This window comes from Platichthys flesus, chromosome 10, assembly GCF_949316205.1.
Source record: "Platichthys flesus chromosome 10, fPlaFle2.1, whole genome shotgun sequence".
Taxonomy (NCBI): domain Eukaryota; kingdom Metazoa; phylum Chordata; class Actinopteri; order Pleuronectiformes; family Pleuronectidae; genus Platichthys; species Platichthys flesus.
In genome coordinates, this window is record NC_084954.1 from 7194807 (window position 1) to 7210932 (window position 16126).

Below are 16126 nucleotides of genomic sequence, written 5' to 3' on the forward strand. Positions count from 1 at the left end.
GAGGCTAACCGCGCTCCATGGCAGAGCAGGTGCCTCCAAAACAATGGTAGCTTCACGTTGCTGTTTACCGAAGCTGCTTCCCTTGTTTTTACTGTGAAGTGATGAGCAAATAGAAGAGAAAGAGAGAGAGAAAAGAGGAGGGATGGAGCGGGGGGAACAGAGGATTGATGAGAAGTGAAGAGCCAGGGTGGATTGTTCCAGCCTGACATGAACACTTTCGTCGTTGACAGATTTGTTTAAAGGCTTCCAATAAACTGTTAAATTTCTTCATCATCATCATCCCGGTTTCTTCACATGCCCAAAAACAATCTGGGCCGCCAGCCGTTCTTTTAACTTTTCTTTGGTCTCGTAACTTCTGTGTTTCTCATGTCAAAATCGCTTCTCTTTTCCAGCATCATCTTTCGCATCAGATACGAAAATATTGAAGTGTGTATGTATGTGTCTCTGTGTGTCTCTGTGTGTGTGTGAGAGAGGTCAGACACAAGGATGCAGCCCAGTGGTGTGCCCCCAGTTCCCGGTGTTGGGTTCAGTCAATCTCCTGTTGTATCCACAAAGAGAAGCAGCTCCCTCGCATTTCTGGAATGACTCACATTTCTCTCTCTTGACCCTCTCTCTCTCTCTCCTCTCTTTTAATTATTGCTCATCTACTCGCAGAGCCAAGATACCCACCCCCCCCCCCCACACACACACACACTCATTTCCTCCCCCCTGACAAGTCTTTTCTGCCGTGTCATGGTCGGAAACCGAGGTGAGATCAAGAGAAAGCGAATCCACCGAGCGAGCGGTGGAGAATCCTCCCAGCTCGAGTCATCTGGACTCCATTTTGTTTCCTTTAGATGTTATCTTTTTGGTCGTTCTGCTTTGCAATCAAACAACGAAGTGACAAGCGGGGGGGGGGGGGGGGGGGGGGGGGGGGCTGTGATGTGAGTGGATTAAAGTGTTTAAAATAAACAGGAGTTGTAAGATGAGAACTGTTCATTTTCTCACCACTGCATCATCGCTGTCAAGTCTATTATTTCATAAACAAGATTAAATGCTGCTTGATGTCATCACTGACACACGTTTTTCCCATGCCCTCTGACAGCAGCGCTGGTATACAAAAACAGATTCAGGCCCGAAACCGGAAAAGACGAGATTTTATCCCCCTGCTCCTCTGAGAACAGAAGCAGTTTGTTAATTGAGATTTGTTTAAAGATGGAAACTGGTGACTAGAACAACAAATGTGGGAAAACTAGGAGAGTTTCCATTTCAGTTTGTTTTGTATAAAAATATTTTATGATTACATTTACAAGACTTTGAGGATGTTCATTTAAATGTATAAAGTCCTCAGAAATCTAATTATGATTTAAATCTTGTTTTGTGGTTTTGGTTGCTTTTTATGAAATGGCCAATAAGAAGCAAGATGCAGAATAACAACCTCTTGAATGAGAAGTTCTCAAAAGCATCGAAAGTTTGAAAATGTTTGTCCGGTGACCACTGAGCAACCACAATGAGAAAGCTTGTGATGTCATCACTTTCAGAACAATCTGGTCAAACCATAGAAGGTAAACAAAGATGGTGGATGTGTCTCAACTCCCTTCCAACTATCCACAAATGAAGCCAAAACATACATGAACGCTGCGGATGACGTTCTTTTGGAGCCGGAGTCTGAACAGTAGTGATCGAGGAATGGAGCTGTGGCAGCGAGGTTGATACACACATAATCAACCATGTGCGAGTCATATGCCAAGTCTAGCTTCTAATGACTAACCTAAAACCAAACTCACTGGAAAAATGAACACTTGAAAAAACATCAGTGTGATAAGACCTTAAATGACAACCCTGTGTGTACCAAGTCCCATCCACTTACATGGAGGAGGTAGTCTGCTGCAGTCGTCCATCTTTAGTCTTCAGCTAAGCCCATGCAGAAATAAAGTTTGGTCCAATGACCCAAATTATAATGATCCTTGATTCTTAGTAATTTGTAATTTTCTACATTTGTTGCTGCAGCTTCAACCCTAAAGACTTCCTGCTGCTGTGGCGTGTTGTGTTCAAGTCGTCCATCACGATGCTGGAGCTGCTGGTGTGAGGATCTCTGATGGAGGAACGTGTTGTCCGCAGCAGAGGATGGAATCTCACCAGCCGATTGATTTTCTGGGACCTGGAAAAGAGACAACGGAAAGTAACCCAGTACTTCCCCATATTATCCTCATCAGCTAAGACACAGTAAAGTCACCACTGCCATGTTTTCCTAATTTGCCACCTTCATCAGGTCCCTCTCACTTCCTGCCCACCCTCACCCTCACCCCTCTCTCTCTGTGGCTCCCCGTCGTTGTTTTTCTCTCCCTCTCTCCTCTTTTTTCCTTGATTTCCTTCAGGCTGCCCCACGGAGCCTGAGCCAGAGCACCTGCAAGTGCTCACTTTGAAAGATGTTGCAGGCCCAAGAATGCGCGCAGTAAACACACGAGAGCTGTATTTATAATAAATCAGCTTTATAGCCCTCTGATGGAGGTGATATCTGCGAAATTTATGCCGAGAGACCTCGTCTGTCCTTAGCGAAACAGCTGTGAGATAGCACTGAACCCCGCCACCCACCACCATCAGCGTCACCCCACCACCAGCACCACCACCCCACCCCACCCCAACCCTGCGAATAGCCTGGTCTGACTCGGGTTAGAGAGCCCAACACAGTCCTCTCTATGTGGCGGGGCCTGTGGTCCCTGGAACGGTTAAGTCCAGACTGAAATAGAGTGTGGGTAGGGTGGCGGTAGTGGGTAGCAGTGTGTCTGTGTGTGTTTGTGTGTGCAGTCATACGTGCGTTTAATGCAGACTGGGTTGCACAAATAGCACAAGCTTAGTGGAATAGACCGGAAGAGTGTCAAAGAGTTTTAAGGTGGATCAGTGCTCGGCCGCTCCAGACCTACTTTATCTCTGTCTCTGGGTGAACTCGACTTTTACCCAGAAGACCTCACATTCCTCGCGATCTTGCAAATCGTTCTCCTGCTAGTGTCTCGAGGCTCAAAGTCTAAAGTGGGTTAAACAGCTTCGTGGTGATCGTCTTAAAAAACGAGGTGAAACCCAAAAAACAAACGTTTAGGATCAACAAAATCACACATACTGCACTGGATGCAATCACAAGTACAGACACATACACACACAACACACACACACACGTACACACTGCTACTCCCTTGATCACCCCGCCTTCTCCAACCAGCCCAGTCCTGTCACTGCTAGCCAACAGACAGAAAACAAATTTAAAAGCAATGATGTCACAGCCGTGCCTGCGCCATATGGTTGTACCTCACGGAACCCATTCCCATCATTCCCTGATGACAGGTGACCACCCGCCATAGTTTGGATTTCGACAGATGCAGGAAATAATAACAACGGCTGAAGCCCCGATGGTTGGAGGTGTTCTTAAAGCCGCGGAGTTACACGGAATCAGGACCCAAAATAAACCACGTAAACAGTGAATTATTGTGATTTCCTCTGATGTCATCTCCCGCTAGTCTTGCCAAGAAGGGTGCAGCAGCAGCTTCTGTAAATGTTTGTTGTCCCTTTGTCAACAACCCCTCTCAAGCAGCCTGCCGGCTAATTTGGAATCACACCGAAATGACACGAAGGTGGATGAGTTAAATCAGACCGTGAGTCACCTCAGTGTATGTAATACTGATTGCACAGTGTGGAATCCTTCCTGGGAAAACCCAATTCATCCAATCCCTCAGCAAACACAGACACTGACTGATAATTGCTCAGTGGCTGGCATGAGAAAACAACCTCTCCCGCCTCCAGATTAATGAGCGTGAACCATAGAGACTGTTTATAAAGATGGCTGACCCGTCTCCACTTATATTCAGTTTACAGAAATGGAGCCTGAATACCCCGGATGCAAACACTGCCATCTTTCCCCAGTGACGTCAGAATCAGCAACAATCAATCATAAGTCAGTCTCAGCTGTCAATCATGATCTTTCACCCCATTTTATAGCATCGAATAATTCATTTAAACCCACTCACCTCGAAAAAAATTGCACTTGAACATACAATAAGCACTTGAAACTGAAATGTATTTGATTTGTACTCAGTGGTTTATAAAACTGTGACAGGATTGAGTGACTTTGAGAAAGGACCACTGACAGCTGATCACTTTGCTCATGAAGTAGAAGGTTGTTATTAACATTACAAAGCACGTTACCATGCACAGCTGTAGCTGCCACTGAGGACACTGAGGTCATGTGCTCAGAAACATCTCTTTGTGGTTTGATAACATGGAGGAGTTTGAAGTTACAGACCTGTAACAATATCGTTTTATTAGGCTCTGACATGAGACATGAGATATTTATTAGATATATTATACAATATTAAATAACTTGACTGTTATTGGACTCGAATAGAAGTGAAACCAGAGAATTTTGGTGATTATTTTGGTTGGTTGCCGGTCAAACATTTCTCAGTGCAGAGGCGATCCTGTCGGAGGAATTCGGACTCATTACGTCATTATTTCCAAAATTCTGGCTACGCCCCGCCACCAGGAACATGTGCTTGCACGTATCTGATTGGCCGATATAGACGAGGTTGTACTGTGTTCCCAGTTCAACAATTTTTCTCCTCATTGGAATTAATGTGTCTGCTATATTTGGCCTGGACAGCATGGGTGGTGTTGATCTACATTTTTGGCATGAGACGCAAGATGTGTGCAGCATATATGATTATTAAATAACAAAGACCTACGAGTTCTGTGCTAGGAACAGAGAAGAGGAAAGCCACGGAGAAGTGTGCTGTGAGGAAGGATGGGAACTTTGCCCTCTTTCCCCTCTCCTTCCTCTCCTCCCTTCCTCCCGTGTTCTCACCTCCTCTCCCCTGCTGCGACCACGGCTCCCTGTGGGTGGGGTGAGGTACTGGAAGGGAAACCGGTGGAGTAACGCAACAAATTTGGCAGTTAACCCAACACCAATCACCGCCGTGTTTGAGCAGCTGCCACGGGGACCAGCGAGCTCCCGGAGCACGGATCGGGCTTCCCCTTCACACCTTACAGCTCGAGAGGAGAGGACGCTGTTCGGGCGGGAGAGTGTCGGCTGCAGGGCCCAAAGGATGGAGCGAGGGAAGGAGGTTTACTCATTCTTTGCTGGGACTTTTAGTTGTGTTCTGGTTAAAATCAAATTTCGAGTAATATGTTTATATGCATCTTTTTTAGATCCTGCTCCCGGATATCCGCGCTCGTATAAATAAACAAAACATTGCAAATGAGCCCTCAGATACAATTTAAAGTGAGCCAAACCACGAAACTGGAATAACATTTCATAACAACACATGCATCACTATCCTGGCTAATATCACTAAAACTGTGGTATTCTTTGTATTTAACATTTTTTTCCGGTAAGCTTTTATTCCCTGACTTTGGTGGGAGCATATTTTGGTTTCTGTGAAAAGGATACACTGTTTGCAAGCACGACCACAGAAATGGCGTATTTTTATTTCCTGAATGATAAACGGAGACTGATGGATATATAAACACGCAATCATCGTACATTCGGTTGTGCTATTGGGGGAAAGGACTTTGAGTTGAGGGGTTATTTGGAAAAACAAGATGCTCATTTTTCAGTTTAATTTGTTGCTTCAACCCAGCAGGCCCTTGGAGGCCCTCGCCTAAACCTGTGTGTGATCTCCAGCTGCAGGCCTCAAACTATGCTCACGCAGTAAAATAAAAAAAAAGCACAGGCAGTCTTAATGCTCCTGACTCATATTGGAATCACCAAGCCCTTTGTTTATTTATTTGTTTATTTATTTTATTGTCAGCGGAAAATTTGTGTCATCTCGACCCGGCCCCGGGGACCAAGCACACACAGAGAGCAGGGAAATGTGGCTCCAGTTAGCGGCGTCCATTAGCATGTCTCCGAAACTACAGCCGATAAACCTAACTCGCTTTCCCTCCCCTGTTTTTTTTTTTTTTTAAAGCTTTATTTGTTCTGAGTCTGTGTTTGTTTGTAGAGACTAAAGCATCTTTTACGACAGGACCAAGCCTCCTCTGGTATTCCACCGTGCCGGCATTCCAAACTTCCCTGCGTTAGACTTGTGCTTTCACCGAGAAGCTTGATTTGACGTGGACTTACAGATAATGTGACTAAGCAGGCTTTTAAGAGCTTCCCAGCAGTCAACGACTTCAGTTACATCCGGGCCTCGTAATTATCTGACTTAGGATCTGCACTGGACCACCACAAGGGCAGACCATGACTCTTCATGAATCGGATTCTTCTCAGCAGTGATATGAATTTAAAGAAGAGATCTGGAGATGATATGATAAATTAACTTTTTCTTATAATCGTGAAAAGACCAGAACTAACAATCAACAGATGCTTTTTTCAAGTCTCTGTGCTATAGATCTCCATTTTAGTCCAAAAGCCATTCAAACAGTGAGTGGGTCTCACTGCTTTTACTTTCACTTCAGTACGATGATCATGGGCATTGCAGCTTGCTTTCGTTACAACTGTCCTGCTGCCTTAAATACTCAAGTACACATTTTTATTTGAATTAGCACCAAACTGCACACTATCATATCAGTCTCCTAAACAAGCCAGATTTTTGTATATCAAGATGGAATGGAATACTCTCTCAAGGAAACTGTTGAAAAACTCCCTATCTCGCAATGTCAAAGAAAGTGAAAGAAAAATTCCTGGATCCGCCCACGGATCCATTTTAATGAATACATCCCTGACCTATACTGCAACCTTCCACCAAATTGCGTCCAGTAACTCTTGTTTGTCTTGCTTACAAACAAACACATTTTTGCTCCTGTTTGAGTAACTCTCTCCGTGACCTTTTATCAAATCTTTTTAAAGATGTATATCCAGTCTTGGACATCGTCAGTCTAGGGAAATCATAGAGAAAGAAGGAAGATCAGTTTGGGGGTTTCAATATTTTCATCTCATTTAGTTGATGATAAGAAAAATCTAGAATAAAATAGTAAGAAAGGACCTTTTGACTGGACTACATTGTTCAACAAGCACTTGTCCAAGGTTCATCCGTGCATGACTGTGCGCGTGCACCCATACAGTATGTTGTGTTAGCGTGTCTGTGTGAGTGCATGTGGGGTAAACTGTATCCCACCCTTGAGCTTCAGCTCTCAAATCAAGGTCCTGAAAGTAAACAGTGCACTGCCAGAGGACCTTGTTTATCAAATCTGCAATTGCACTCATGGAGCGAAATGACCTACAATTACAAGCCCAGCTAGAAATTAAGTTTTCAGTCAGCCATCCAGAAAAAGATCACAGGATATCCTGCAGAAGGGAATTCTTCAGTAGTCCACCCTGCAGTACCTTTTTTCCTCAAACACCATCAAGGCTGTTGAAGGGACTTGCTTTTTAAATACGTCCCTGGGCTTTTGTTAAAGGGTTTATGAAGCTTCCAAGAACACTGACAAATGGTGGTTGAGTGTGCGTGTGTCACATCACGGTCATTTCTGCAGAATTTCCTCCCCAAACAACCACAAAAGGTTCAGACTTCCAAGCACGAGAGCTTTGTTGCCACCAAGCTATTCCGACCACTCCTAAAACGTCAACCGTTCCAGCAGAAGCAATTACATGCTCCTTCCCCCCCCAAAGCAAAGTGGAGAGGTTCTCTCTTTAAAGTGTGCAAAATTCCCTCCTAGTTTAATTATGTGGTGCAGGGTGGAACCTGGAGGCTACTCTCTCCTCTCTGCCCCGACCTAAGTGCATTTTCCATGGCACAAGCATGCAACGTATCGGTTCCCACAGAGAGATCGGAAGCATGGCCGATCGCAAAACCTGGGTTACAGCATTCCTGGATCTCTGAGCTGTGTGGTGACCTAATCGCCTGACCACCTACTGCTCCGTGCCAAATCCCGAGCAGCAGCCAGACACCCCTGAGAGTAACATCCGACTGTACCGTGAAATATTACGTCAGGAATGAGTCACTGGACACTGAGCCACGGTCTGAAAAGCTTTACATACTCACAAACACAGGAGCTTTGCTCAGACTGGATTAGGCCGGTGAGTAGACCGTATCAAAGAGAGGAAACTTGTCATCTCTGGCAGCCGTATAATTCAGTTTACACTGTTACAGTACATTTAATGGACGCTGAGAGGCTAAAAGATACCGTGGAGATGCTGTTTCACACATATGGGAAAGAAATACCACACAACCGTTTCACTGCAAACGTTTGCGGTTTAAAAAAAGTCTCTTGTGACAAAATGTAATTTGGCTGAGAGTAATTGAAAATCAGTGTCACGTGTTTTACGGAGCGACAAACTGATGCTCTCCAGTCAATCAAGTGTATATTTCTTTGACAAAGGTCTCCTCATCCCCTCTGTTCGGCATCCAGCTGTTGTGCAGTGTTGACATTACAAAAAAATTCACTTTGACAAATATCCAAGCTGGAGACCCCGAGCTTGATAAACAAATCAGTCTCTCCTAATAAATCAATTCATGTTGCTTTTATTAGTGTTTTGACATTTGAGTCAAGCACATAATCAGTCAGTGAGGTGACTGCACAGCATATGTAGATTACTCACAAAGGACCACAGCTTTTGACCTGCAGTCAAAATAAGAAGATATGATATATAGACATGTAATAAGAACTGGGCTCTGTTTGTGTTGCTGTAATGTAATTAAATGGTGCTAACAGGGGAAAAGTTAACCTTCAACAGAGTTCAAATCACATCATTCGCACTGTCTAGGAACCCCGACCATCATAAACCTGGTTACCATAACCTGGCTGATTATTTCCACCTTCACACTGCAATGCACAATGCCAGTCTGACATTTGTTTTATTTTAAACAGCCAGGGTTTGTGATGTCACAAATAAATCCTGTCATTGTATGGGTGTGGTCAGAAGCTGAGGGCGGGGCCATATTAACATATTCCTAGATTCCATTCGCAAAAATAAGGAAGGAAAAGTTTTAGGGAGTATAATGAGCTACTGGATTGGAACTTTTAAAGGTTAACGATAAAAAAACTGCACATTACAATACGAGAACAAGCATGTCTTTTCCCCATTAGTCTCATCAGTGAGTGGGGGTGCTATTGTTTGGCCTGAGACATGCAGCTTTAGATTTCGTCTTTTAGCACCTGTATAATTGTACCCAGTGCATATTAAATCATCTTTTACTAGATTCTCATTTTAAAACTTGAGACAGTTTCAAACCAGTCCGTTGCGCTGACGTTAGCGTACTCTGCCAGAAAACTACCGCTGATAAAGGTTGTCAGTGACATTTATTTGGCTGGAAAGGAGGCGGTTGTGTTTCCTCCATCTTTGTCTGAAACTGAAAACCCATTGTTTAAATAACGACGGCGGATTTCAAGTAGTAAATCTGCCGATGTTATTACAGTAAACTGTGGGTAATGTGAGAAGAGAAAGCCTGACAGCTGTAGCAACAGTAACTGGTGTGGCGCTTTCAGGTGAGGGCCAGTTGATGACATTAATGGCTAAACCAGTAAAATACAAACCCAGATTAAAAATAATATCACTGAATTGAGCACTGTATCATTTTCTATCTTCCCGTTTCAACACTCTCCTCGCCCACGTAGGGATGTTAGCATTTTCCAACTGCTTGGAATTCCTTCCTGCCGTCTTGAGAGCACACACTGCGTTTTAAAACTTGTTGGGCCCTTTCATGTTTTATTTGAAAGTATGCAATTACATTCTTGCCGGCATAACAGGTCCCCGGAGTGATTTACATGCTGTATTAAATGTCATGGTTCGAAAAGACGATGTTGACACTCGCCCCTTTAAGAGCTTCCTCGTAGCCTTAAATGCTAAGACGGCTCTAGGCGATGGGGATGCGGTGAAACTGTAATATGGAGGGGTGGTGAGTTTGGAAATGAGGGCAGAGGTTTTGACTGTGCTCCGCCTCTGTTAGGTCTTGTGTTGACGTCTTACTTCAAAGCGGTTTATTGGGATGGCTGCGGCTGGTCTCTGGTCCATTTCTGATTTACGAGGTTAGACCTTTTACCAGTGACAGAACTAACAACTGGAGTTGACGTGCAGTTTGATTTGTATCAATACTTTTGAGGCTTTTGCCTTTTCGCCTTCAGTCTAGGTGACCTTTGGAAAATTTGGAGTAGGAATGTTTGAAAGTTTGAATTGAATGGTAGCTTTGAGCAGTAAATTAAAATACCATTTTAAGGATATTACAGTTTGGCCTTCAAAGAATTCCATATCTTCAATTTTGAGACAGGTCACATCACACTTCTTATGGAACTCTATCAGTCTAATGCATTTCAAGCTATTTAATTAAGTTCTATTTTGGTAAATTTCCATTAATTCCTGTGTCACGCTCCAGAACACAACACTTGTGAGGGTCTCTATCGCAAGGCCAGCTGCCTCTTAGCTTGGCCTCTTAGGGACTATGGTGTGGGCAAAGTCAATTCCCCTCTCAGATTAAAGGAGTATCTTCAAGTGCCGGTCCAAATGGTGATAAAAAAGCTTTTTAATCCATTGAGAAACTCTCCCAACGCAACCCCCCAGAGGCCCGGCAGCAGGCGTTGCCCCACTCAGGCTGCGTCTGGACAGTGTTGAAGCCAGAGTGTGTCTCCTTGCACCCTGACAGAGGGAAGGAAAGGCCTAAAAAAAGGCCCCCTCCACCACTCACTTGACCAGCTGCCTTTGATAACATCTGGCAGGGGCAGGTTTGCAGCAGCGACAGCAGGAGATGGAAGGACATTAAAGTCCTGCCACTCACTTGGCAGGAAGGCAGCCCGCAACTCCACAGCATCCGCAGACTGAACCTTAATCGCACACGCTGGAGTGTCTAATGGGTTTGATGATATTCTCCAGCAAGAGTGTTAGATGAGATGATGGCTGGATGGCCACTTTTTATTTCCGACCCCAGTTGCTTTTTATCTTATCATTAAAACAACTCAGGCTGCTGATACCCTCTAAGCTAGTCAGGCCAAAACTCTCTATTCTCTGTTTTGGACGACAGCACTAGAACAAAATCTCTGACTTCAAACCTAAACATTCCCTTTAGAAGGAAACTTATAGTGTTTATCTAAACAGTGATGTGGCTTGAAGAAGATCCGGAAAAGACTTCGACCCTATCTTTGTTCTGCCGAAGGAGGGATGGGGGGTAGGGGGCTGCGAGCAGTTGGGAGATGTGAGTTTCGACACAGCTCCCCCGGCTCCCCAGGCTCAATTCAACATCCAACCCCTCTCCTTTTTCTTACTGTTTACTTCTAGGTTCATGAGTTTACATGCCAATTCCATTACAGGGATTAAAATAGTTTGTCCAATCATCCTCATACTCTGTTTCCCTCGTCCTTCTCCCTCCCTTAACCCCTCACACCACTTACAGGCTTTCAGGTCCCAGGGCTGGTTTAGGGGATTACAGGACAAGCGGCCCGAGCACCCAAAGAAACACAAGGCGGCTGGGTTGAAGAATGTTCCAACGAGAGAGGTCCGAGCATTAGTGAAAGCTGAGGTTTGATCAATGGCTGCGGCGCGTGTCGGCACTAGTGAACACTTCACGGAGCGCCTGAAAGAGAAGAAAGAGAAAATGGAGGTGTGTTATGACACTGGGCTCGGGGTCTACGTGGCCGGGTCGCCTTTGAGCTGCTGCTGATTAAGGGCCGGCGTTCACAGGTGAGCGGCTCCGAGCAGGATTTAGTGACACGGGCGCACAGAGGTGAAATGACCCCACACTCCAAACTAACGAGAAAACAGCAAAGCAGCGGCCGACCTCTCCCCTAAATGGCCAAAGGCACATGTCAGCAGATAAGGGAGCTCTGCGACTATGTGCTCAGCTTGCTCAAAGGAAAGTTAGGGCAGGTGAACCTTCCACAGGTTTGTGCAGTCACCTTTCCATCACACAAAAAGTGGGAAAATAACTTTATAGTTGGATGGATGCATGAGATACTTTCCTTTTTAGGATTTTTAATTGGACACTTTTAGATTATTTTTTACTGTCGACCCATGCCACGACAATAGCACTGTTGGATCGTACGTTCAGATCGTAATTAGGGAAATTTCTGCCTGCGGGTCTAAGCCACCCGCAGTCGGTAATCTCCTTCGGAACTGGATGGGCTCAAAGGGGCTAAGCCTGGTCAACACCTAGGACAACACCTATAACGTTTGTAACATCAACCGTATACTGTTATACTGCTGCCATCAGCAGGGTCCAGAGAAACATGTAAACAAAGAAAATCTGCTGGAACCATTAAACATATCTGTAAAATATACAGTTTCTGTAAAGTAATGTGAATCGGGACATTAACGTTAAACAAATGTGTTGGTGCAGTTTGTCTAATGCGGTTACAACTTATTTAAAACAAAATCAAACATGATATTTCTTACATTAAAGCAGAAACTTGTATGATACTTTGATACCCTTTGTCTGTGGCATAGTGTCCAGACGTATAAATTGCATGAAAGAACTCCCTCACATAAACTCCACCCCTTATGTTTGACGAGTGACGCACTTGATGCACGATCTGATCTGTTACTATACAAACGTCTCTTTTTCCACTCTACTGGTACACTGGTACTACACAGGTGGATGTTTATCTTATCTGAGCAAAACAAATGTCTTTAAACTCTGTTTTCGTGACAGTTTTGAGGTTTATCTGCAGTTTTGCATCTCGCGGTCTTGGGTTGTGCCGGTGTGGTCTTGTCTGATTGTCTTTGAAACATCTGCAGATTACACACCGACGTGGCATCTGGGGGTCTCATGTCTCAGTGATGTCACAGATGCATCTTGTTGTGTAATGATTTCGGTGTTTGTTAGTTTACCTGGAACAGACAGTGCTGTTGTGATGTTTGTGTAAGACTGCACCAATGTGTAGTCACGTGTGTCTCGTCACATGTGTTATGGATAGGGGAACGAAGTGCAATCAAATGAAGTAATATGAGGTCTAACAACTATCAAAACTGAAAGATAATAAACAGCAGTGTTCTAATCAAAGTGCACATTTCATTTTTCACTGACGTATTGCACAACTATAGAATTAATTTGACGTTTTATTTTTTATTATTACCACCACAAAGAACATTATATATTTTCAAAACCAGTCCATTTGTTTGTTTGTTGTTTTGTTTGTAATTCAATAACACACAAACAACTGGAAGGATTTTGGCTAAACTTGTTGGAAGAATGCGCCACGTGTCAGAGAAGAACCCATAACATTTTGATGTGGATCCAGATCCGGGGTCAGGTTTAGGACTTATTTTCACTTTCTTAGCAGTGTGAGATAGGGCGGTTTAAAGTTTACATCACTTTCACAGATTTCCCAAGGAATAATTAATGTAAAAATCTGACACAAACACATATTAATGAAGGTATGCACTCTTTATTTGAGATTGCAGTTGTTTTTATTTTGAATTCTGTTTTTTTTTAATGATTTACTACATTTTATTAGGGGATTTTGTGTCACATTGTATTTTGACTTGAAGGGATTGAAGGTTAAAAATAAATAAATAAAAAAGGTAAATCATATCCAATTTTAAACATTTTGCAAACCACTGACTTAAAGTGAGAAAATAACTTTGAAAACAGCTGCAGGTTTGATAGCAGTCATTCAAAACTGTAATATTGTGAAAAATATGATATGACCCGTCTACCTGCAGAGCTGTTGAAGGACCCTCAGCTGCATTCAAGATGAACATTGCTTCAATTATGTAATAATATTAATTCATGAGGCGCTGGCTGGCCAAGAGGAATGCTGGATCATTTTTAAAAACCCATACACCATTAGGTCATCAGCATGATTAATCCCAGTCATTAAAACTTGAAAGTGAAAACAGGAAACATGAAAAGCGAGGCCTGAGAGGTCCGACCGATAAATAAATTGTGCATGACGAGGTCCCCAAACACAAATGGTTTTAGTAATGGTGTTGAAATGAGACAATCACAGCTTGAGATCCAGCGACTAGAGTCATGCGGATGGTATGTGTGAGAAGGTGCAGGGACACTAAGTGGCTTGAGTCATACAGCACGTTTCTAAAGCCACACACATGGACGAGTGCACAAACACACACATGCATACATGCACACACATGTACATGAACGCACAGATGCACACACCACGCACATGCCAATGATTTGCACCTTTTTGCATGGGTACTTATCTAAAGGCTCAGCAGTGAAGAGCTCAACGGGGCATAGGACTGTGCAACCAGAGCCTGTCAGGGTCAGTGAGGAGATCAATAATGATTAACAAAATAAGTTCTCTCCAGAGCAAACTTTAAAGAATCACTCTGACCTTCTTTTTTTAAACTCATCTGAGCTGAAGATCTCAGACTAGCAACACTTATTCTAGTTGTTGAGTTTTTGATTAAATGTGTTTTACTGTGGAAATTAAACTTTTTAGACAAGTTTCAGTGAGTTTCACTTGTCTCACTGAGCCAAAACCTGCAGACTCTTCAATCATTACCTGAAGCCAAATCCCTGGACTGTGACAATGACACATATGCAGTGGACCAGAGAGTGAATCCACCTCTGCAGTTTGTCCCCAGTACTGGTCTCAGTACTGGTGTGGGGAAATTCCCAGGAACCCTGAAGCTCGATGAAGTTTGCCCGGTAAAGACAATAAAAAGCTGCTCACTTCAAACAATAGCCATCCACAGCGGTTACCTGTTGCCAGCTCTGGATGAACTACATTGGCAAAGGCAGTGAGTAAACATCTGTGGGGATTATATCGAATGAAATTAATGAATTTTGAAAGTCATAATAAAACGTGGACTCTATTGCAGCTGCATATTACGAGGATAAATCTGTCCATGTGCTTTAGTGCAGCATTTGATCTGATTGGTCCCAGGATTCCTCAGATGACGCTCTAATGAGATCTTTTGTTGCAGGACACAGATTCACACTCCACCACTGAAGAGAATCCACTAGATCCGTTTTAACCCCTTTATTTTACACACTAATGAACATAATGAAAGACTTTAAGCTCAACATGTTAGGTGAATATTCTATACATTAATTTCCCTCACTACTGAGTTGTCAAAAAAACTATTGTATGACTTTTACCAAACTGTTTTATGAAGGTTTGTTAACACTATGTCTACACATTTATCTTCTATGCATTCCATAAATATAAGTGTAACCATGTGAAGAAGAATTTAAACAAAATAAGCTGTTATTAAATAAATTAACAAACCTTCTTAAAGGTGATTCCCAAAAGTGTTTGTGAAACGATATATATAACAACACAAAATAAGTATAACCATATAAAGTTGATTAAAAAAAATAAGCTGTTCACTTAAAGCAAAAATAACAAACAAATAGTCTTAAATCAATTTCCCAAAACTGTTAACACAAAGGTTTGTAAACATTATGTCCACGCTTTATCTACAATATCTTCCCGAAAAATAAGCGTACAAACTTGATTATATTTTGATTGTGTTAAAGTACAACATACTTCATTGTGTTCTGTATTTATATGAATGACAGTATAAACTATTAAGGGCTCTGTTACCTCTCTTGGTGGCCTCTTGATGGGCCATGGAGGTAATAAATGTCAACATAACTGCTGAAGGAGAAATTATGAAAAATGAAACATATTCTGATAAAAAATGACCAGTTCAGGATTGTGTTTTACTTCAGGGGGAGGACGGATTACTGTCTGAGAGAGAACGTTGAGCGGGTGTGATTAATGTAAAACAAAAAAGAAGGAAAGAAGTACAACAAACCGCACAGGGAACATTAGTTTGACTTGATATTTGAAATATTTATAAGTCTGATTTCCTTGTTCATCAGTGAAATAAGATTGAAAGTTGACGTTTTTCCATTTCGATCACCTCGGTGGCCAATAAATCCAGCTCCAGTTCTCCTCATAGACCAATTGTTTACATCTGCAGCTAGACGTGTCTCCTTCTCACTCAGTTTACTGTCTGCGTCCCGGCATTTAGATGCAAAGTGGCGAAGTTTCACATAATAATGCAAAAGAGAAAAAAACCGCAGCGCGCAACGAGGAGGTGGAGGAGGAGGAGAGACGGGAAGGGGGGGTTATCCAAGGTGTTTGAGACAGATGAGGGAGGTGGGGGTCTGGGATGGAGGGAGGGAGGGAGGGATGGAGAGCGGGAGGGAGGAGGCAGGGAGGGATAAAAACTGGAAGGAGCCATAGATGCTGGATCATTTGACAAGTTTCCCCCTCGCTCTGCGCACCGCCGGCCCCTCTCACGAACCGTACC